Source organism: Macrobrachium nipponense, chromosome 34, assembly GCF_015104395.2.
Source record: "Macrobrachium nipponense isolate FS-2020 chromosome 34, ASM1510439v2, whole genome shotgun sequence".
Taxonomy (NCBI): domain Eukaryota; kingdom Metazoa; phylum Arthropoda; class Malacostraca; order Decapoda; family Palaemonidae; genus Macrobrachium; species Macrobrachium nipponense.
Genome location: NC_061095.1, coordinates 41,246,190 through 41,253,962, shown reverse-complemented (window position 1 = coordinate 41,253,962; position 7,773 = coordinate 41,246,190). Strand labels below are relative to the sequence as shown.

Sequence of the window (7,773 nt, the reverse complement as noted above, 5' to 3'; positions counted from 1 at the left end):
ATAGATATAAGTATAATAACTAATATAGTATCTATATCTTAATATATGTATATATATATATGTATATATATATCTATATATATATCTATATCTAGATATATCTATATAGATCTATAATATATATATTATGTATATATATATATATATATATATATATATATATATATAGATATATTATAGATATAGATATATATATATATATATATATATATATATATATATATATTATATATATATATATACATATATATTCATTGCTGGCATGTTTGCCCCTTGGGTTAATATGAAGGTCAGTGGCTTCCATCATGAGCATCATGTCATTCAATAGCTATCTCCGATATTTTCTTCTTTACTAAAAGTTCTCTGCTGATTTTATGGTCTATAAAATAATTCAGAAGCACTCCTTCCATCACTGATGATTGGAGAACATATCTGAACTTTTGCTCTGTTGAATGTAACCAAGAGGATTAACCTCATCGTTTCATGTTCTCTCTCTCTCTCTCTCTCTCTCTCTCTCTCTCTCTCTCTCTCTCTCTCTCTCTCTCTCCCTCTCTTATTTCCGTCAACAATAAAATTTAGCGTATGCATCCCTACTCAGAAAAAGTTGTCTGTGTTTTTTTTAATACCTTAAGTTGGCTAATGAACAACTCTCCATAGAAATTTCCCCCGAATATGATTATGACTTGATTCCTTTGCTTTTATCAATCTTTTTAAGTGGTTTCCTTCAGTTTAGCCTTCCTATGTCTCTTAGGCAACATGTTGTCCGCTTACCCTTTCTCAAAAAATCTCTTGATACGATTTCACTGCTTAAAACACACTAGTCTACAAGAAATAGTTATAAACTGAAGAATTGTTTTGTCCCAACAAAGTTTGTTCTTCCATTGCAGGGGGCATATGCAGGGTTCATCAACATGTGGCTCCTGGTTGGACAGTTTCAGCAGTGTCCGCGGACAACCAGAGATGCTTCCCTTATCAACCGAAGGCTGCCCAGAAAGTCTGTACCAGATTAATTCGTCTTCAGTGCTTTTACTTGATTCCCCAACAGCAAATGTGTCATATTCAGCTCAAATATCTGAGTATGAACTGCATAAAAGTAAGTATCAGCGTATCCTTTCAAACTTCGATCGCGATTTTTATTGACATTATTATTCTTGCAATAGTCTTATCCCGTGACTTCCATATAGAAGTTGCTCTATCTGATAACTTGATTATTCAATATTTACCACATACATGATAGAAGACCTCTCTCATCTGAGATGAGATTTTTTCCCATAACTTCAGTACAGAATATACACATGAAATTGTTCCGTCACGTTTAGCACTAAACGAGTATAGTTTTGAATTCGCTTCTGTCAGTGTTTTCATCATCCTTGCTTTGTTCAATTAATCAAGGTTTAAGATGATACATATATACATACACACGCACGCACACACACACACACACATATATTATATATATATATATATATATATATATATATATATATATATATATATATATATATATATATATGTATATATATAGATATATATATATATATATTTATATATAATATATATATTATATATATATATATATAATATCTATATAATATATATAGCTATATATATATATATATATATATATATATATATATATATATATATATATATATATATGCACAAGGTCTAATTGACCCTGTCTAATAAGAGAAAAGAAAAAATCCTCCACGAATTGGCATCTTTGTGGCTAAATGAAGTTATTATATCTAGGCTAAAACTGAACTCTGGGATACAAAAATATTCTTTATTTTCCTCCAAAAAACTAACATGGGAAAAAAAGGGAAAATGGACTGGAAATCCCAAAATAATTAAATACAATCACTCCCAATAATGATTATCTCAATCAAAGTGCCTCACACCACCTCTATAAAAACCTTTTAGTTCAATAACTATTTCTATTTTCCCAAAACTAAGAGATAAAAGTGTCAGTCAGAGAATTTATTTCAAGTGCCAATTGAATCCATCTGTGGAGAGAAACCGCAATTATCAGAAATAAAATAGAAATGGTTATGTTTCATAATAAAATTAGAAAGCGTAATTATGACGTGGGAGATATTAAGGAAATAATTTTACACTGCACTTCAGCTTCTCTCAGGGTATCTGTAAAATGTTCAGTTATTCAACAAAGTCTTTTGATCATTATTACCTCTCTGGATGGATCTTCTGCACTTTCCTCCAGACCTGTTTCAGTTAACACTCAAACAGTTTCTTTCTAGATTAGCTGCTTTTTGCCTGTGGTCTCATTATATGACACTAAGAAGCCCTAGTGGTCGCACATATGAATGCATTAAATTGTTCCAGAAGATTCCATGAACTCACCCTGTCTGGTGCACAAACAGGCACACATAAGTTGACGATCACACGACTTTCGACCAACAGCTAGGTCAACTTGCGCACTCGCGCTCTCGCCTTTGAGGCCTGACAATGTTTGACTACGTAGGCTTGTACCGTTCAGCCATCCAAAGTATTCGTTGATATTTGAAGCTTTTCCACAACACTCGCTACCGTTCTGTTGCACATTACAATCTATTGGGATAAAGTCTGTTGCACCCTAATTTTAACTACTATCGTTTTCAGTGTGCTTTTAGCATGTGTATGTAACACAGAATATCCTAATTACTTGGCGTGCTGTGGCTGTGTCGAGCAGTCTTCCTCTCTCTCTCTCTCTCTCTCTCTCTCTCTCTCTCTCTCTCTCTCTCTCTCTTATAAATACTAAATACCCACATTTTGTGTGCATAAATTAATAGATTATACCTCGTTTATAAATAAATAGCATATTCTGTAAATGTAAAATATGACCGGTTAAATGAGAAAAAATATGCAAAATAAAAGAAAGTTACTGAATCATTCTCCAAACAAACTAAACAGTTATTAATACAATAATAAAGTGCGGATTAATTCTCATTCCCATTTCAAACACTAATTATTCTTCATTTAAATTCTATGTCATCATGTCACCAATTCACTTAATTAGCTATATTCTATGGTGGCCAAGTTAATTTGTTAGTAGGTGTATGCTACATAATGAGCAGAGAAAACTCCCATTAGTATTAGAACCACCTCAGTGCACATTAACACTATTACACCAAATGGAATGAAATGCTAAAAGAAATGATGGGCCACTAAAATGTTAATTACAGTTAACCTTTAACACTCACCCTTTCCGAAGGTGACCCGAGCTTAGCCCTTCCACTCTGCTGCTTCGAACCGGAATATATTTCATGTTTCCCCAGTTCGAAACACCTACCCAATACACTTACTATGCCTTACACACGACTGCTCGAAGACCTTCCTGCCAAACCCGTTGGGAGTTTGGTTTTAATAGGACATAGTAGCCTTCTGGAACATTCATTACAAACTGCTGATGAGCGCTTTCTCCCATGTGCCACTGACAGAGTGTATCTAAGATGACATTTGTTTGAGTATCCTGTGCTAAGTCTGTATATATATATATATATATATATATATATATAGATATATATATATATATATATATATATATATATATATATATATATATATATATATATATATATATATATATATATATATATATATATATATATATATATATTTTCCCGGGCATATATATTATATAATATAACTATAATATATATATATATATATATATATATATATATATATATATATATATTTATTGAAATTCTGACTAACCTCAGGGCTAAACCTAGGTCTTTCAAACAAGAGGTCATGGTTTCACAAATTGACCGATACAGATTTTAAAAGAAGTTGAAACCTAAGTATTCTTGTCCCTGGGGATTTTCCCGGGCATATATATATAAGTATATTATATATATTTATATATATATATATGCCCGGGAAAATCCCCAGGGACAAGAATAATTAGGTTCCAACTTCTTTTAAAATCTGTATCGGTCAATTTGTGAAGCCATGACCTCTTGTTTGAAAGACCTAGTTCAGCCCTGAGGTTAGTCAGAATTTCAATATATATATATATATATATATATATATATTATATATCGAGCTACAATGTCCTGTTTAATATCTAATTCGCTCTACCTCGGAATTAATATATTTTCATATTCTTAACCGAAGGGGAATTTTTTCTCGATAATAGATTACCTGTACTTGGGGGTGCGAACGCAGGTACATTATAAATCCAGGAGCGTCAGTGGAAGCTATAACCACTCAACCACCGCGAGAGGCTTAAAGGTATATGTCGTCTCTCACCTCAAATACTTTCTCGCGCTGAAGTATTCGTTGGTTTGGAGACAACATCGAACCGTGATCCATTTATATATCAATTCAAGCTACAATGTCCTTTAATATCTAAATTCACTTTACCTCCCAAATGATATATTTTCATATATGTACCGAAGGGGAATTTTTTAATTGATAATAATTTCGTCCCCCATGGGATCGAACCACCGTCCAAGTGGACGGGGACGAAATCAGGACAGTCAGTGACGCTATCCAATCAGCCAACAGAGACGCCATAAGTTCATATCGATTCTGACCTTACAAATCACCCTCGACCTGGGTGCTTTCGTAATTAGAACCGATATGAACTTATAGCGTCTCTGTTGGCTGATTGGATAGCGTCACTGACTGTCCTGATTTCGTCCCCGTCCACTTGGACGGTGGTTCGATCCCATGGGGGAACGAAATTATTATCAATTAAAAATTCCCCTTCGGTACATATATGAAAATATATCATTTGGGAGGTAAAGTGAATTTAGATATTAAAGGACATTGTAGCTTGATTGATATATAAATGGATCATGGTTCGATGTGATAATTATTCATAACAAAAGGCTACGTGCTGTCAAACGCTCGAATTGGCCAACATGGTAGACGGGGTTTCATATCGATTTCTAATTACGAAAGCACCCAGGTCGAGGGTGATTTGTAAGGTCAGAAATCGATATGAACTTCATCAGCGTCTCTTGTTGGCTGATTGGAGAGCGTCACTGACTTGTCCTGATTTTAGATCCCCGTCCACTTGGACGGGGGTTCGATCCCATGGGGGGTTTTTTTTTTTTTTTCCTTTCACGAAAATTATTATCAATTAAAAAATTCCCTTTCGAGGTACATATCATGAAAAATATATCATTTGGCGGGAGGTAAAGTGCGAATTTAGATATTAAAGGTACATTGTTTTAGCCTTGAATTGAATATATATATATATATTATCTACATAATATATATAATATATATAATGTGTGTGTGCCTGTATGTTTGTGCATGTACATTGAATCATCTTCCTATGGACTTTATTACAGGGAAACGGAGAAAAATATCTATGATTTGAGTTACTGCTATACAGGAGTCATTGGATTGACTATATACTACATAGTGGCCTCCTTCATCTCTGTCCTGACAGGTAAGCTCATTATTTTATAATCAATATATATTTTTTGATCAATGAAAAATAAAACACACGAAGGCTTACTAATATCATGATTCAAAAGTAAAAGTTGAAAATTTTAATTTCGAGAAAAACCAGAAGTGTTGCAGTGACTGACATCCGTTAGTAATTACTGTTCTAACAATGTTATAAAGTAGCTTCTGGAAAATGTTTCAAATATCGCTTGAATCAGGAGCGCTGGATCTGTTTCTAGGGAGTGTTCGGTGCGTCACGAACGTTTTGTTTTGAAGTGAGGATGCCCAGAGGTCTCGACGACTGATCGGGACCTCACAGGCTATTGAAAACCGATATTTTAGTTCGTCTTTCACACCATATCACGTTGCAGGTCTCCTTAGGACTTGTCCAGGCATAAGCCAGCTTAATCTAAATCTAGAAATCAAGGAGAATACCACATCCTAATCTTTATAAATGTTTACACTTTATAGAAAGAGCACTTCACTATATTTCTTGTCAAACTAAAACTTAATTTCGTTTGTTATTTATTGAAGGTCCCCTAAGTCCCTCTGCCGTCGACGCTCAACTGATTCAACCCAGGTGTTTGGAACTTTACAAGCGCCTCTGGGGTTTCTTCAAAGATTCTTCTTCCGAAGAAAATGGAAGTGTCCAAAGCAATAACTTCGGCTTCATTGAAACGAAGGTCGAAATTGGACTCCAAACAGCTCCTAGCATCTCTAAATAACATTCTTCAACATCTCAAATAGAAAAAGATACTTTATTTGTAAGGGTATGTTTATGTATTAAGACATATATCCAGCGAATGTCATTGAAAATAAATCATTTGGAATAGTCAGACTATGTTTCACTTGTTGTCCTTATAAAAGATAATTTTCCTAGTCCGACAAATTTAAAGAGGATACTATGGAAGGGCTCCAGACTGGAGACCGTCTGCCAAAGCAACATTCCCTAGGAATACCAATACCTCAGCCCCCCCCCCCCCCCCCCCCCCCCCTCACCCGGACCCCCCCGCAAAAAAAAAAAAATCCTTCCATAAACCGGTATCTTCATTCAAATTTACCCCTGTCTTGTTAGAGTTCTAAATATATTGAATATGTCGACAATATAAAAAAAAACAGTAGTTGTAGTAGTAGTAGTAATAATAATAATAAAGGAAACTGGAAAAACGAGAGGCTGAAGTAGCTCCAGGACTCATGCAGATGAGTGTGTGCTCTTAGAAACAGCGCACTCAGTGAGAAAAGAAAAGTAATGGACTCCTAAGGAGGCAAGACGCAACCCGGAACCCCACACTATAATTTACCCAGTTGAATAGGATGACTGTGATAGACACCCCACCCCCCACCGCACCCAAAAAAGAAAATCTCTTCAAAATGAGATGGGAAACTTATCATAGTTCAGGTTATTTGTTACATTTTCATTTAAGAATTTCACCATACAACTTTAGATATCCTGTTCAGAGCAAAACCCACTGAAAAGAGATCCTCAAGAACAGACACACAATAAGAATGACGTAATGTGTATTGACACATGTATCCGTGGGTGAACATTCACGTGAAAGGGAATTTGCGTGAAGAGGAACGAGATCAGTTTCAAAGGAATCTTATACCTATCAACGGTCATGTTCTTTGTGATGTCTTCGTTTTGTAATAATTGTTCTGAAAGCCTCCTTACGTCACTGAAAGCCTCTTTCAGGAGATCTTTTGAACTCGGCCATTAATGATCTGTAGGTTTTTCTTTTTTTCCTTTTATTAGACGTAAATGCTGCGGGCAGGAGTTCTGGTTTGTTGGGGAAGGAACGAAGGTTATTGAATAGGGAAGATTTAAAAATTTCACATGCGGCTCAAAGAAGAAGAAATAAATTTATTTTAGCTTGCTTTTTCATATTAAGTTTATTTCCTCCTAAGATGTATTTCAGGGACAGGTAAAATATCAGTAAGTAGTTACTACAGATATGTTTTATTTTTATTTTTTTGCTTAAATTTAAATGACAATCATAATAAGGAAAGCTTATTATGATTGTAAATTGATCAAACTACCGGAAATTTTCTTAGTCGAATTGTACGAAGAGCTGATATGCATTTGAACTGTAACGTAGAATCAACTAATCCTATCCTATATATATATATATATATATATGTGTGTGTGTGTGTGTGTGTGTGTGTGTGTGTGTGTGTGTTGTGTGTGTATGTGCGCATATAATATGTTGATGGAATATGTATTGCGATTTTCAGGAGGACTAAGATGTTAGAGAGGAATAAAGAAGAAAAACCTCAATTGGTCTGAAATTTAAGGACGAAATAATCAGAAGACAAACTAGAAATAACCTTGAGAAGGAATCAAGGACTGTAACCTCCCAGTGTCTGAAG

The 7,773-nt window shown here is 34.5% G+C and overlaps 1 long non-coding RNA gene across 1 annotated transcript; it reads left to right on the top strand.

Annotated features, from left to right (window-relative positions):
* Window positions 1-5,248: 5,248 nt before the first annotated feature.
* On the top strand, window positions 5,249-6,242 carry LOC135207692 (uncharacterized). Its single transcript, XR_010313042.1, has 2 exons — window positions 5,249-5,407; window positions 5,941-6,242. It is a non-coding gene; the product is annotated as an uncharacterized LOC135207692 (long non-coding RNA).
* The last annotated feature ends 1,531 nt before the right edge of the window (window positions 6,243-7,773 follow it).